The 16,490-nt window shown below is 59.7% G+C and overlaps 1 protein-coding gene across 1 annotated transcript in view; it reads left to right on the top strand.

Moving 5' to 3' along the window:
* Positions 1-16,490, top strand: part of MACROD1 (mono-ADP ribosylhydrolase 1) — a 152,665-nt gene that overhangs the window by 64,550 nt on the left and 71,625 nt on the right. The gene's annotated exons all lie outside the window — the stretch shown is intronic.

The raw sequence follows: 16,490 nt of genomic DNA, 5'->3' as shown, positions 1-16,490 counted from the left end.
AAACGCTGGCAAAGGCTCTGTGGGCTGGAGACCCTTTGGTGGAGGCCTCCGGGCCCCCGAACTCCTAGACCAGGTACTGTGACTGGCGGCTGCTGGTGGCTCCAGCCTCCCCGCCGGCCGCTCACGCCCTCTCCCTCCTCCTCCAGCAAGCAGGGTCCCGGAGACCACTGGCTGGCCCCGAGGCCTCAGCGAGACACCACTCTGTGCAATTCCTGCTCTGGAGCCCCCGTGAATTAGATCCGGGCCAGGACCACCAGTACGCTCCTCCCTTCCCCTCCTCTCCCGGTTCACGTCCTCCCTTAGGTTTTTCCCACGAGCTCAGGCACAGGACCCCTGTCTCAGGCCCTGCTCCCCTCGGCTCCCACCGGAGACAAACCCCAGACTGCTCCGTGAAGAGACCCACTGCTGTTCCCTGGCCCCATTTTAGTCTTGCGATACCTCTGGCTCAGAATGTGGGCCTGATTGGTGGTCAGGGACACGCCTGGGGCTGGTCAGCACTTCAGCTGCCTGCTCCCCTCTGCTCTCCTCCAGGGGCGCCCCTGCAGCGGCGCCCATGCTTCCCCCTTCTGCCTCCTCCCTTGTGCGCTGGGCCGCTGGCCTCCCTCCCCAGCCCCCACCCCAGCCGTCACCGCCACCTGTGAGCGCAGAGCTGGTACAGGGAGGATGACTCCAACCTACCGTGGTTTTTTGGCCACCTCCCCTCTCTTGCAGGGGATGCATCACAGTTTTTTTAAAATACATTTTATCTATCTATTTATTTATTTTTGGCTGCGTTGGGTCTCCGTTGCTGTGCGTGGGCTTTCTCTAGCTGTGGCGAGCGGGAACTACTCTTCGTTGCGGTGCGCGCGTGCTTCTCACTGCGGTGGCTTCTCTTGTTGTGGAGCACCGGCTTTAGGCACTCGGGCTCCAGTAGTTGTGGCACACGGGCTCAGTAGTTGTGGCTCGCAGGCTCTAGAGCGCAGGCTCAGTAGTTGTGGCGCACGGGATTAGTTGCTCTGCGGCATGTGGGATCTTCCCTGACCAGGGCTCGAACCCATGTCCCCTGCACTGGCAGGCAGATTCTTAACCACTGCGCCACCAGGGAAGCCCTGCACCATAAATTATTATTGACCGAAAGCCGGCCCGGGCTGGAGAGGAGATGGGGAAATAAAGCACTGGGCTCCATAGTTGTGCCCTGCTGCCTGGATTTACTTATTTGTGGCTTTCCTACCCACTAGGAAACTCGACCATAAATAACTGCTGACTGTTAGGCTCCTGATCGGGAAAAACACCCTTGGATCCATTTCCTGAGGACAGGCAAGGGCTAGAGACCCGCCGCCCATCCCATCCACCGCTGGGTCTGATTTATTTTCCCAGGCCTGCTCGCCCAGGTAGAGGGCTACTTCTCCATGTTACAGACGAGGAAACTGAGGCTCGGAGGCGTGAGGTAACTTGGCGCAGGTCCAGGATGACCCACAGGTGCTGTTTTGCCTGGGACTTTCCCAGTTTTAGCATTAAATCCTGGGCAACCCGGGACAGCTGGTCACCCTCTCCTGGTCTCACAGCAGTCGAGGCCAGGACCCTGCTCTTTCTGACCCAGAGCCTGTGGGTGCTCTTAACCTATGTGAAATGTCTTCACCATCGCCTGCCTGCATCCTGTTCCAGGGCCCGTGGGACTCTGAGAGGCTGTGAATGCTATCCCTTCAGATCACTCTCCAGCCTGCTTTAGGCCCAGGAGGCTGTGGTCACCAGCGAGCTCCTGGAGCCCTGGCTTCTGGCTGGGCTCGGCCGTGGGGAGCCCCAGCAGCAGCGCAGAGGGAGGGAGGGGAGCCGGGTGCAGCACGGACTCTGGGCCGCGTCCCTCTCTTGTTCAGGGACCCGCTGACGGCCCTGGCTACTCTCTCTGGCTACCACTGCCTCCACTCCCCCTCAGACCTGCGTGGTGACTCTCCCTACTGTCCCCAGCCCAGAGAGCCTCCCCTTCCCGTGCAGGTTTCCCTAACCACGTCCATGGCTGTGTGAACAGCCCCTCCAGTACACTCTGATCCCCTGCGAAGTGACAACAGAATAGCCGCTTCCACCTCCTGAGGGCCTACTGTGTGTCACGTACATTCAAAGTCTTCTACTGTCTGCATTGACTCGTTTCATACTCTTAACGACCCTGTGAGGAAGCATACTGTCCCCTTTTCACAGATGAGACAACTGAGACCCAGAGAGTTTAAGTGACTTAAGTGCAGGACAAAGCTGTAAGGGGCTGTGCACCCTGGAGCCACAGGGATGAGAGGCGATGCCATCGGGGGCTCAGGCAGACAGCAGCCCCTCACAGGCGTCCCGGTGTGTGTGACATGGTGCCAGAAGGGACCCTGTGAGTACCTGCAAGAGGGATGCTGGGGCTGGGGTGCGGAGGCCGGGGGGCGGGAGGGGGACACAGATACCTCACAGGGAGCCCTGAGCTGGGCGCTCTGCCCAGGACAGCACAGGGACCAAGGCCATCACGTGGCTGCACTGCAGATGGCCACAGTCCCGGCTGCCACGTGCAGGGGACAAGTCGGGGAGCACGAGGCTGGCGGCTACCGAGCGCCCGCCTTCTCTGCTGAGGCTTGCCTTCACAGCGGTGGCCCTGCAAGGAGCATGGTGGTGCCTGCTTTTCACAGCTGAGGAACCTGAGGCTTCCGGAGCAGCCTGTCTGAGGTCTCACAGCTTCAGAGGGGCAGGACCCGGCCTCCCTGCCCCCGAGTCCCTGCCGCCCGTCCCCAGCCCTGCCTGGCAGCTGAGCCTCTAGACACACAGGCCCCTCCATCCTGGTTACGGCTCCCCAGGGTGCCCTCCTGTCTCTCCCCAGGGGACACAGCGGCTTTAATCGACTCACCTGGAGGAGTCCCCAGGTGGCTCAACTTTAATTTTGCAAGCACTGTCTGAGTAACAGAGTCCCTGAGGCCCTGGGGTGGGGGCGGGAGGCTCACAGGGGCCCACGTGTCTATGGGGAGAGCCAGAGGAGGAGGCCAGGAGAGGCGGATGGTGATGGGGAACAGTGATAATGTGGGAACCCGCTGGACTGGGTGACCTGGGGCAGAGCCCCCCACCGGACCCTCAAACAGCTGAGGAGGCCTGGACTCCCCTCCTGACACAATCTGGGCCTCTCCGGCCTCTCCCTCGCCCCAGAAGCTAAGGGGAGCTAAGCTATCACCCGCCCTCGCCCACAAGGAAAGTGGTCGATGGACCCCAGAGTGCAGAGATGCTGGGCCAGGCATCCCGCCCACCAGCCATCCACATCTGGGCTGTGGGGAGTGAGGCTGGCAGGACACTGGCTCTAGCTGTGCCCATTCTACGGGCCACCATCACCTCGGGGCATCCGTGGCAATGGCCAGCAGCTTGGGACCTGGGTCCCTGTCTCCTAGCCCAGAGCTCCTTCAGGGGGTGCTGAGGCTTGCACCCAGCCTGACCCTGCCCGTCCTAGGGCCTAGAGGACACAGCCTGCTCGGTGAGAGCCACATGCCCCAGGCCCCTCCCTCGGCCTGGGTTCTCCTGTTGCCCTGAGCAAGGGGCTTGGGTTGTGGGGAGCCGGCATGACCTACAGCCCCGGGGCGGGGGGCATGGGTGGAAGAGCGGGGAGGTCTGAGTGGTGAGACCGTGAAGGAGCTCCCCTGCCCTGATCTGCCCACATGTTCCCTCCCCGGGCAGCAGAAGCAGGATCCCCTGTCTGGCCTACTTTCAGAGGGGACAGCAGCCAGCTTGTTTCCCTCCTTAGGTCCTGGGGGCCCTTCCAGAAGGCCCAGTTCTGGGCACCAACATGGGGCTGGAGCCCCAGGGGAGCAGGAGGCCAGCACAGGTGCGCTTCTGCCAGACCTGCAGTTCCCGGGCCTCACCTGACTGCACCATCATTTACTTTAATGCCTTCGTGGTCCACGTTTGGGTGCAGGTGAAATACGGCCCCGCATCGTTCGTTTACTGGTGGGGCTGTTAGCTGTGCACCGCTGATGCAGGACGAACATGCATCTGGGGGCCTAGATGAGGTGGCAGCCACCCGGGAGGTGGCCGCGTGGCCACTGTGTGGGAAAAGGCCAGCAGAGCGAGGTGGGCCGAGGGCCTGCGGGTCACGAAGGGTGGGGAACCAGGCACCCTGCGTGTGTCAGGACCCAGTGTGTTCTGGGAGCGTCGACCAGGAGATGTGGGGGCCAAGGAAGGGGTCTCTGCATGGAAAAGGCTTCTCTGATTTTCCTCTCTGTACCCCTGCAGTGGAGGAGAGGGGGCAGCATCAGCCCTGCTTCTCCTACCACTGTTTCCAGGGGGGCTGCAGCAGTCACAGGGCGGGGGAGGAAGGACCTCGGCTGTGCCGGCAACTGCCTGGGGGCCCGGGCGAGTCACAGATCCCCCAGTGCCGTCCCCTGTGCTGTGGGTATGCTAACCCTCCCTCCTTCCTTCTCTCCTCCCTTTCCTCCCTAAATGTGAGCCAACGTGGACAATATGATGCCTGGAGCAGGGTGGGAGTCAGCAGCAGGGAGAAGGCTGGCTCGGGGAGGTAATGAGAGAAGCCCACCTGGGCCGGGCCGGGGCGGGGGGAGGTCAGTCAGCTGGGGGCACCCGGGGAATGGGTCTGCACTTCATCCTGAGGGCAGCGGGGTACCGGGGAGGGCGGAGCGGAGGGGGAGGGGCAGGGGGAGGGGCAGGTTGAGACTTGAGAGTAGAAAACCGGGGAGGGGAGGGCTGGGGCAGGCAGGAACGTTTTGTCCTCTGAGCTGGGGGTGGTACGTACACGATAAAATTCCTGGAGCTGGTACTTCAGCTGGTGTGTGGCCAGCCGTGCACCTTACACCTCCACAAACAACAATTAACAGCTAAGGGAAGCTTCCCTTGGCCCTGCACAGAGGGCCTTGGGCAGGGTAGCCAAGCTCCCCACCCCAGCCCTAGGGCTCCCATCATATCCCAGCGTGCAGCCCCCAGTGCTCCAGGGGGAGGGGGCAAAGGAAGGAGGCCTGTGGGCTTCCCAGATTGCTCCTGCAGTGGCCACCCTGCTCTTCCCCTTTGGGCACCAGGCCACTCGCTGTCTGCCGGGGGCAGGGGCTGTGGGCAGAGGAAGGGGCACCCAGCCCACCTCTCTGACAGCGCAGGTTGGTGGTGGCCCCCAGAGGAGCCCACTTCGTTCCAGGGCATTAGCTACATCACCTTCCTTATTCCCCCTACATCCTCCAGGGGGCGCTATGATTCCTCCACCGCAAGCTGAGCAAACTGGGGCCTGGAGAAGTTAGGAGACCCGCCTCCTGTCCAGGAAGAGGTGGAGCTGTGACTTGAACCCAGACCTTTCTGACAGCAGAGCCAGCCACAGCCCCACTGGGACCCTGGCCCGGGCCTTTAGGGCCCCCAGCTGATGACACCAAGCTTCCGCTTGGGACAGACAGGCTGGGCCCTTGGTCAACCCCAGCAGCCGGCGCCTGGCAGGACCTCCAGGCCTGTCCGTTCATGACTGTCCCTTCTCCCCAAGGCGGGCAGACCCCACTGCCCTGCAGCCACGTAGAACATTGAACGAAGCTGTCCCTGTGCCGGCCCAAGCTGAAGCCTGTGGTGGACCTGGCGGGTGGCAGGGGACGGACTTGGAAGATCTATGAGCTGGGTTAAAATTTAATTTGGGTGGAAGATCCCGGCCAGCCAAGCCGGCTGCCCCAGACAAATGGCCTCATCCCCGCCAGCTCCCGCCTGCCAGCCCCGTGGTTGGGCCTGGCCCCTGTGCCAGCCTCCCCCGCACTCCCTCCCCGGAAGGCAGGCCGCCGCCCACATTGAAATCATAGCACCGAATTTGATTTGGCGTGGGGTGGGGGGGCGGCAGCAGGCACTGAGGCTCGTTTGCACTGAAGCTCAAAACTGAACGGGACAGAATGGGCTTTGGGTGGGAACTGCCTCTGCCAGGGCCTCCCTTGGGACCTAGGGTCAGCACTGCCTCCAGAGGGGCCCCGCCATGCCCACCAGCCTCCTCGCTGGGGGAGGTGGCCCTGAGCACCCCACCTGTCCACTCCGTGTGCCACCCAGCTGCCCTCTGTCCCCAAACCCTGTCTTCTGCCCAGTACCCTGATCCTCCCTGGGCCCTGACTACCTGGGCTGGAATCCCAGATAGGCTAGGAGATCTTGTGCAAGCGACTAAACCTCCTGGGGTCTGTTTCTTCATCTGTAAAATGGGACAGTCTGTAAAAGAGGGTCTGTTGTTATTAGCTGATGTAATAATGTAACCCCTGGAGGTGGAACCCCCTCATTGCCACAGGGCAGCGCCTAGGCTGTGAAGGGGAGGGAGCAGGGGGTTTGCAAAGCCGAGGAGGGTCTTTGACTTCCCAAGAATCTTGTGGTCTCGCTCCCCACCAGGGCCAGGGGGTCATCTCTTTGGACCTCGGGGTGCTACTTTGGGTTTGCGCAGTCTGATCGGATAAGGAACAGTGCTGGGGTCCCCAAGGCTGAGCTGTGGCAGCACAAGCACGTGGGCCCCCATGCACAACCCTGCTCGCTCCGGGCAGATCCCCTGCCTGAGCGGCCCCATCACTGTTCTCACCCCACTGCCATGTTGGGCCCCTCTTAGGTGCTTTCCTGAGTGGGCACTGTCCACCCATTTTACAGATAAGGAAAGTAAGGCTCAGAGAGGTGAAGAAACTGCCCCCTGCAATTTCTCTGCTGCCTCCCAGCTCCTGTCCAATGTGGGGGGTTATGGAGAGATGAGGGGGAGGTGGGCCAGCTCAGGGAAGGGGGGGCAGAAGCATCTCCCTCTCCGGAACTCACATACACACTCACGCACGCACGCACGCTCGTGCTGCCACTGGCAGGAATTCAGGCCCGGAAATAGCCATGTCACCTTCCGAGGCTGAGTCCCCGAAGTTGCTCTGCCTAGGACTGGGGAGGAGGTGACAGGAGGGGGCTGCAGTAACCAGGATTGTACAAGGCACGTGTGCGTGCACACGCCCTCCCACATGCACCCGCTCACATATGCACAGACACACATGCACACAGGATGGGAGGGACAAGCTTCAGATGTCACCATCCTGGCCTCCTGAGGGACCAGTAAAGGTTGGGCCTGATCCCGGCACCTTTCTTCTCCAGTTGTGCAATGAGACCCTTCACCCGGCCCTGCAGGAGTGCCGGTGGGGGGGTGGGGGTGGGGGGGGCGGCGTCTTCACTGAAGAGTGGGTGGCCGCCAGCTCCTGGCAATCGCTGGACCTTAGCCGGGGCTGCCTAGCACCCTCGCACACAGAGCAGGGGCCAAGGTGTTGAGGGGGGACCCTTGGGGGTCTCTTTTATCCTTTAGTCCCCCCAGGAATCCAAGGTCCTTCTTTCAGACACCCGGGGATCTGGGAGCCTGGACTCGGCCTCCTCCAACTGCAGCAGCCATTCCCACCCTCTGCTCCAGCCTGGGCTGGAGGACCCTGCGTCCTCTTGCTTGGGAACTCAGCTCTGCCCCTTGCAAGTGCTGGGCTAATCCTCCCAGTGTGCTCCCAAGGGTGGAGGGATTAACGCGTCAACATATTTGCATTATAACAGGAGCGTCAGGGGCTTGGCTCTGAGAAGCCAGCAGCAGGGTGAGGAGCCAGACACCGCTGCTGCTGCATCTCCCAAATCCCTTGCGTGCACACCCCTTCCCACGCACCCAGCACCCTCCCGGGCTGGTGCCCCACCGCCCCCGTGGGTGCTGCATGTCAGCCCCGACTCACCCTTGACCTTGGGAGACCCAGCCTTGGGGCTGGTGCACCTCAGGAGACACACACACACACACACACACACACACACACACACACACACACACACACAGAAGGGACCGGAAATAGCCCGGTCCATGCTGTCTCCTACTCCCAGCTCTGACCTGGGATCACCAGCCCCGTGCAGCCCCCCATTATTTACTTATGTGTTTATCTATTTATTCCCATCTCGTCCTAAAGGATTTGCACAGCTTACAGAAGTGCAACCTAACAGGAGAGGATCAAGAGGAGGGAGTGGAGTGTGGTGGGAAAACCCAGCCTCCGAAGCAGACAGGCTCGGGTTCAAGTCCTGCTCTTCATTTACTTATTTTGCTCCGGGGTCACCTTGCCTCTCTGAGCCTCAGTTTCCTCACCTGGGAAATGCAGATAATAATGCCCACCCAGGGGGATGTTAAGGGGATGAAATGAGAAAACGCCAGGGGAGATTGAGCGAGTAGGTACTTGGCGCACGGGAGGTGCAAACAGCTCTTGGGTGCTTTCGTGGTTAGGAGAAGATGAAGGGAGAAGGAAGTCAGGGCAGGAAAGGTGGGGGTGAAGAACTGTAGCAGGCACAGCACAGCCCATCTCCGAATCCTGGGGCCTTCCGGATCCTGAACTGCAGGAAAGCGGTCTGGGCAGGAGTCTCAAACTTCTCGAATGCCAAGGTCCAGTAATTTCCCGTAGATTCCTCTGAGGGCAACACCACCATCACCCCACCTGCCTCTCTTGGGGTGCCTAGAGCCTGCAGAGTGGAGAGGTCTGGGGTTCCAGGTTGGGGACTCCACCCTCACACCTAGTACCTGCACCCAGAGGTGGGGTCTTCAGCTCCTGGCCCGTGAGCCTCACCCCAAATCCGATCCCCTCTTCAGCCTTGAGCTCTGACTCCCGTGGCCCTGGTTCACTCTCCAGTACCAGCTCTTGGCCCCAGCCTGACCTTCAGCCCCTTGGCGCAGCCCCCAATTGCCCCCAACCCCTTCACCATCATCATCACCTCCTCCAGGGGGACTTCCCAGCCTGCCCTGAGCATGGTCTGGCTTCTACCCAGCCATCAACTGCTCCAGGCCCCCCGTCCTGTCTTCTGTGGTTTCCCCCAAATCCTCCTCCTCCTGGGGGCTCCAGGCCTGACAGCCAGGAGGGGCCCGGGGAGCCAGGCACAGGCCCCCTGATCCACAGGCCGGCCAGGCCACTCTAGGCATGCACAGAGCAGGCAGAGATTCCCCCCTGGCCCAGCCCAGGACGCTGGCGCTCACGTATTTTGTAATCCTGCCCTGGGAGGTGGCTGCCTACTCTGCGAGTGGCGAATTTGTTGACACAGCTGTGGGGACTGAATGCCTATTAGAAACACCCGGTGGGAAGCAGCACCCAGGAGAGAGCCTGGGGAGTCCAGTGCATAACCCCCCACCGCTGAACCCTCAGCTCCATCACCCAGCAGCCGCTGTTGTGAGTCGGGAGGATGGACCCATCCTCTCCCTGGCTCCGTAGCTACTCTTGAAGGAGGCAGATGGGGAGAGGCATATGCCTGCCCAGCCCAGCTTGGGGCCTCAAGGGGGGGCGGTGCTGGGCGGCCAACTGCCTGTAGGAACAGGCTTCCGCCACCCCCTCACCGACTGGGTCCAAGTGGAGAAGGCTTTATGGGGCCAGAACAAACACCAGACACAGTCCATATCCTGAACAGTCCAGGCTCCAGGACCACCGTGCTATGATGCCGAGTGTGCCCGACAAGCGGGGATAAACTGAGGATAAACTGGTTCACGGGAACTGATGTTAAAAGAATTACAAAGTGTAGGCCTTTCAGAGGAAGTTGGTAGAGGGTCCCCTTGTTAAATAGACTCCAGTAATGTCAGTGTGGGGACTTCAGGAGAATGGGGGATTCCTCCCTGCCAATTCTCCCCTGCAGGCTGCGTGCTGTGGTCCCCAGCGATGGCCATATGATGCCTCTTCACTTCCCTGCGCTGAGAGTTCTCCTGTCACTGTCTCCCTTAGGGCCACACCAGGGCTTCGTGAGCTCACCTAGCTGTAAAGCAACCCTAGGATCCACTGGACGGCCTCTGTGCCCTCTCCTGTTTCCTATTTGCTCTCTCTTGGTTCTGAGTGGTCCTCAGTAGTCTGGGTCTGTGCAGTGGGTGCATGGAGGAAGTTCTACAGGGAACGGTGAAACGGGGACACAGGAAAGGGCCCTTTTCTGTATCATAAATGTAACCCTTCCTTATCAAACAGGCACTGTACACTGTCTCCTAGTCAACCCTCACCACCTCCCTTTGACTCAGGTGCTTATTTGTGTCCCCATTTTACAGATGAGAAACCTGAAGCTTCTTTTTGGGGTGATGAAAATGTTCTGGAATTAGATAGAAGCAGTGGTTGCACAACATTGTGAACATATGAAAAACCACTGAATTCTACACTTTAAAAGGAGAATTTTTCTTTTTTTTAAGGCTCTAGGTGTGCGGGCTTCAGTAGTTGTGGTGTGTGGGCTCGGTAGTTGTGGCACACGGGCTTAGTTGCTCTGCGGCATGTGGGATCTTCCCAGACCAGGGCTTGAACCCCTGTCCCCTGCATTGGCAGGCAGATTCTTAACCACTGCGCCACCAGGGAAGCCCCTAAAAGGAGAATTTTATCTTACATGAATTATATATATATATTTTTAAGTGAGTTTGGCCCTTATAAAGAAGAAAGAAAAAAAAAAAACAGGCTCAGAGAGGGGCAGGAACTTGCTCAAGGTCTCAAGTGAACAGATAACACAGCTGGGGTTGGAACCCAGGTCGTTTTAACACTTCCCACAATACATCCCTGCTTCCCTCATTTATGACTGAAGACTAGCTTTAATCTTACTACTCCCTCACTCAAGAACTTTCAGTGGCTCCCTATTGCTCCTTCCATAGGCCCAAGAGCTCCTCCAGGCCTGGCTACACCTCCAGATAGAAGAGCCTTCTTCCTCCTCACCGCACTCCACATTCCCCCCTCCCCCATCCACCACCCACTCCTGCCTGTGCCCAGCCCACCCACTCCACCCATCCCTTTCCTCCAGGGGTCTCGGCTCCCATAGGCTTTGTTCAGGCCTGGGCCCTGACTCTGCTTCTCTGTCCAGCCCATCTCCCACCCCAGACCTGTCCATCTCTCTGTCCCCAGCCTCGCTGGACTGCTCTCCGTTCCACGACAGCTGAAGTTTCTCCCACTGCCCAGCCTTGGCGCTTGCCGGTCCCTCTGCTTGGGACACTTCTCATGTGCGACTCCCCCCACCTACCCTGGCTGACTCGTGCTCATCCCTTAGATCTTGGCTAAGACACCCGCTGCTCCCTGCACGTGCCCGCATAGCTGCCCCTCCTGCCTGTAAGTTCTGACTCCAAATTTGTCTCTCCCTTTAACCACAATCTCTCGGAGGGCAGACCCGGGTCTGTCTAATTCCCAGAGGCACCCACAGCGCCAGCGCTGGGGAGCACACAGCAAAGGTGGGAGAGCTCCTGCAGTCCTAAAGCACCACAGGGCAGCCCTTCGGGCGGGAGCAGGGAGAGGCCACAGGGCCTCCCCTGGACCCCCTCGCGCCCCCTCACAGTGGTCAGCAAGTCCTTTCAGAACCGACGGAATCCAACCACTTCTCTCTTGTCTATCTGTCCACCCGCCCACTCCCACCCTGCTCTAAGCTCCGCCTCTGCTTAGAGCCCACGATGGCCTCTTCCTGCCCGCCCCCCGCACAGCGGTCTGTCCACCGGCAGCCAGAGTGAGCCCCTGGGAAACTAAATCCCACCACGACTCTCCCTTTAGAACAAATCCAAGTTCTTTACCAGGGTCCACAAGGCCTCCACCTGCCCGCTCACCACACTCCGACACACTGGCTGCCTTTAGGCCCTGGATCCGGCCCAATCCCTCCCCACTCTGGGCTCTGCAGTTCCCTCCCTGGGCCTGCCTCCCATGCCCGCCTGTGCCGCAGCATGTCCTCCTCGGAGGGGCCTTCCTCCCCGCCATCGCCCATCTGAAACCAGCTTTCCGATTTACCTGTGGCCTGTCTCCCCAGCTCGGTTACCTCCCTGAGGGCAGAGCCCCGCTCTCCCTTCTCTGCGGAGTCCCCCTGCCCAGATCAGGCCCCTCGAAGCTCTGTGCTCAGTAAATATCTGTAGGAGGATGGGTGACGGGCTCTCCCGCCGGGCCGTGGGCCGAGAAGCCTCCACAGCCTCGTGGCTTCCCTGCCAGCAGGAGCCGCGGGAACCGAGTGCGCCGGGCACGTAGCCCCGGAGATGGGCAGTCCGTCCCGCGGCCACCCCGTGGTTCCCTGTGGGGCACAGGGCCGCGCTCAGGCTGCTGCCCACCCAGACAGCTGCCCCTCCTGGGCATCCCTCCGACGCTGCCGAGGGAGGCTAAGGCAGAGTAACCAGATTAGCCTAAGCGGTTCCTCTTGTTTCCTGGTGTAATTGGATTGAGGCCATGTTTCGGTGCAGCTGCATTTAATATCGTAACTCCGAGGCCACCGGCCCCCTGAGAGCATCGGCGGATGGACATAGACGGGACTGGGCGGGGACTTCGGCCTAGAGAAGAAGCCAGGGGCAGGGGTCTCCCATCTCCCACCTGTGCGGAGGGCAAGCATGATGATCTCCGGTGTGGGGGGAGGCAGGCAATGTCCTTCTGAGCAAGGGACACGGCCTGCTCTTCCAGCTTTTCTGGGCTGGGCAGGGGGCTGCGCACGAGGGAGAAAGCACTGGGTTGTCGCCAGCACCCATGGGTGGGGGGTGCTCTGGACCGAGGGCAAGACTCTCGAAGGGGCAGGCCACTCCCAGATCTGATGCCAGACGGCCCAGGCCTGGGGTGTCGGCAGAGCCCCTGGGTCCCCGGCTGCTGAAGGACTGGGGAAGGAGGCCAGGCTGGGCCAGAATGGGCTCATGGGAGGCCTTTGGCCAAGCAGCAGCCTTTCCAGGCTCCTAGGTGGCCAGAGACCCAGGCCGGCAGTGGGTTGGGGGGATCCTCTGTAAAAAATGTCAGCCCAGTGCTAGGCGACCTTGAGATAGTGGGCAGTGACACCAGCTGGACGCCCCTGCAGACCTGGGCTTAAATGTTAGTGCCTCCAGAGACCGATGGGGAGAGGTGGGTGTATGCATGCCAGTGTGTCTGTCTGTGAGTCTGTGTGTGCCCATCAGTGTGTCCGGGCTGAGCACGTGTGTATGTGTGTTGGGGGCAAGGAGCCCCCTTGCCCCCCACCTTCCCATCTGCAGCCTGAAGCCCAGCCATGTCTCCACAAATGCCCATCAGCACCTGGATCCTGAGGCCAGGCTGATGGGTGTTTAAAAACCAAGAAGCTAAACGACAAAACTGAGAACAGGGCACAGCTGGGGAGAGAGGGCAGGGCGGCCTTGTCACAGGGTCCTTGATTCCCAGACACCCCTGCCCCAGGCACAGCCCCAGTCCCACCTGATGTGGACACTTCCAGTTTCCCAGCGGGGGCACCTGTTGGGCAGATGAATCACTTGGCCTGGTGTGGCTGGTGCCTGTCCAGCTGGTTCCTCCTGGAGGCTCAGGCCCATCTCTGAAGACCTCAGGCACAGAGCAGCTTCCCCCTCATCAATGAGAGGGGGCTGAAGCCCACCAGGGGCTGGGGAGTCACTCCAGGGTGGAGGGCACTGGCTGGGGTCTGTGGACCCCTCACTGGGCCGCATCCCCCTCCCTCACTCCCACCGCTGCTCCCCACGGCTGGAGGGCCTGGCAACAGCTCCCATCCATCACTCGGCCCTATTTTTGGGAGGTGATAACCCAGCTGTGAAAATTCACTCCATGCAGATCCCTTCCACGTGAGGGAGTCTTAGCCCCAAGCCGAGGAGATGAGTGGGGGCGGGAGTATGAGAAGGAGAGGGATGGTGGAAGGGGAAGTTGGAGAGGAGACCCTCTGGCTGGTTTGTGGTTTGTGGCTTGCATCAGGCACCTGGCAGAGGGCACGGGGCAGCTCTGCCAAGCTGTGGGGCTGGGGGGGGGGCTGGGGGGGGTCCTGGCCTGGTCTCCTGGGGCAGCCCACTGAGTACGAGGGCTGGGAGTCCAGAGCCTGGGTCCTATCTTGGCTTTCTCAATAACAAGAGCCTGCTGCTCTGAAACTCAGTTTCCCCTCTGTAAAGTGGCTGTAATCTCACATTACAGCCTGGCTCTCACCCCCCCAGGGTCCTTTCTACCTCTGCTTTGTAGGGCTGGCAGATAAAATATAGGAAACCCACTTAATGTGTATTTCAGACAAACAACCAATACTTTTTTGGTATAAGTCCCAAAGATCACTTGGGGTATACTTAATACTACAAAAATTATTGGTTATTTCTCCAAAATTCAAATTTAATTGGGCATCTGGTTGGTTTTTTTTTTAATTTATTTATTTTATTTATTTTTGACTGCGTTGCATCTTCGTTGCTCTGCGCGGGCTTTAGTTGCAGCGAGTGGGTCTTCGTTGCGGTGCGTGGGCTTCTTATTGCGGTGGCTTCTCTTGTTGCGGAGCATGGGCTCTAGGCACGTGGGCTTCAGTAGTTGTGGTGCCTGGGCTCAGTAGTTGTGGCTCACGGGCTCTAGAGCACAGGCTCAGTAGTTGTGGCACATGGGCTTAGTTGCTCCATGACATGTGGGATCTTCCCGGACCAGGGCTTGAACCCACGTTCCCTGCATTGGCAGGCGGATTCTTGACCACTGAGCCACCAGGGAAGCCCCGGGCATCTGGCATTTTTATTTGCTAAATCTGAACTCTATTTCGTTGGATCAAGTCTCTCTCCACCCCTCTGCCTGAGCAAGTCTAGCTGCTAAAGGGGGAATGGCCAATAGGTATTTGCTCCATCCTGGCTGCACTGCACCCCTGGGTCCTGCCCCCTCTCACCGCTTGGGTGCTCTGGTGCCACAAACCACCCAAGTCATCCCAGTGTTTGCTGGGACCAGACCTCCAGCTCCTGAAGTCGGGGTTGGGGGCCCGCATTCTCCTGGCTGTGTGACCTTGGGTGATTTCACATCCCTCCCTGTACCTCAGCTTCCTCCTCTGGAAAATGGGGATAATAGTGTCCACCATATAAGGCTGCTGTGAGGATTAAATGAGCTGATACTGGCTGAAAGTTTAGAGCGGTGACATGAACGTCGGCCGTCTCTAGATCCTAAGTGCCTGCACAGAGCCCAGCGCAGAGGACGTTCATTCATTCATTCATTCACCCAGAGCATAAGGCCGGCCTGTGATATGCCAGGCACTGTTCTGGGCTCTGGAGACAGATCAGGGGTCTGAGCACTAGGCTGCTCTGGGCACCCAGGGAGCCTCCAGACCTGTCCTAACCTCAGAGCTGCTGAACCAGGGTGCAGTGAGGGGGGTCTTTGACCCAGGAGGTGGGAGGTCTGGAGGTACCTCAGTGGGGAGGCCTGTGAAGGGTCAGAGGGCTTTGCTTGGGAAGTAGAAACCTGCAGGGTGATATGCAGCGGGGCACAGAGCATGGGGCATGGCTCATTTGAGGAGCAAAGGGAGAGAGGGGCAGGGCGGGCGGGGGGGGAGAGCTGGGAAGGTTGCTGGGGCCAGAGGTAGAGGCCCTCCATGGTCTCACCAGGACCCAGGCCAAGGCAGGTGACTGGCAGGGTAAGACTGTGTTTTAGGGAGATGCCTCTGGTTGCGGGGAGCGGAGGCACCAGTGAGGAGGCAGCAGAAAGGAGTGAGAACAACGGGGAGTGGGACCTCTGGGCTGTCCCCTCCAGCTTCCCTTCACCCCAGGGCCAGGTTCGGGGTCTCCCCTCTCTCTCCTCAGGAGCTGTGTAGATTGTCACTTCAAATGAGGAGGGAACAGGACAAGAATCCAGCCACCGAGGGGAGGGTCAGCAGGGCCAGGTAATCTATCCACCTCTGCCTGAGCCTCGGTTTGAGACTGTGTGGGGCTGGGCCACCTACCAGCTGGGTGGCTTTGGACAAGTTACTTAGCCTCTCTGAGCCTCAGTTTCCCCATCTGTAAAATGGGAATAATAGTGGATTGTGATAAGGCTTCAAAGAAGCAAAGCGTTTATAGAGTGCCAGGCTTTAGATGGCGCCCAGGGAGTGGTTCAGACCCAGGAGGGCCACCCCCGGGCAGGGCCAGTTCTATCCAGATGGGGTGATGACAGGCCATCAGGAGAGCGGGGCCAAGTAGGTCCCAGCCTGTCTAGACGTGGCCCAGGATTCCCGGGGAAGGTCCTCATAAGCCACCCTGTGGGGGCAGCCTCACCTCCCATCTTCTCCAAGTAGAAGATAAAGTGCTTCCTGGGGCCATAATGGAGACCAGGCCTCCTCAAGTCCAACATGCCCGGGTCCTCACACCCTTCCTGTCCTTCAGGTGGCTGGGGCAGGGTCTTGGATCCCAGACCTCCCTTTTCAGCCCTGGGGAAGTCAGGAGGCCAACTGATTTGATAGGGAACAACCCGTTTGGCCCCAGAGTGGCATCTCCTTGACCGAGCAGGAGACTCCCAGATGGAAAGGGTATGCTCAGGATCCCAAAATGAGGTCAGAGATCACTGGGGCAACCAGAGCCTTCCCCACCCCAAGCTCCAAGAGCTTGGAACTTGGAGATTTGATAATCTGCTTGCTGCGAGTAAAGCGCTGAGCTCAAGAACCCCAGGCAGCAGCTCAGGGGCCCACAGGGCTGATTAATGGTGTCTGGCTCCTGGGAAAAAGGGGGTCTGTCTGGATGCGCTGGAAAGGTGTGGGCTGTCCCTCGAGGAGAGCCTGGTTCAGTGATGGGAGAAGGGCTACAATGGAGGGCATGCAGAGAAGGAGGCTGAAGGCACAGAGGAGGATTGCTTATCCACCCTGTATTTTCTGTGTGACCTTGGACCAGAAACTCAACCTCTCTGAGC

The sequence above is a fragment of the Leucopleurus acutus genome (assembly GCF_964270905.1).
Source record: "Leucopleurus acutus genome assembly, chromosome: 8".
Classification (NCBI taxonomy): Eukaryota; Metazoa; Chordata; class Mammalia; order Artiodactyla; family Delphinidae; genus Leucopleurus; species Leucopleurus acutus.
This window is presented reverse-complemented; position numbering and strand designations above follow the sequence as displayed.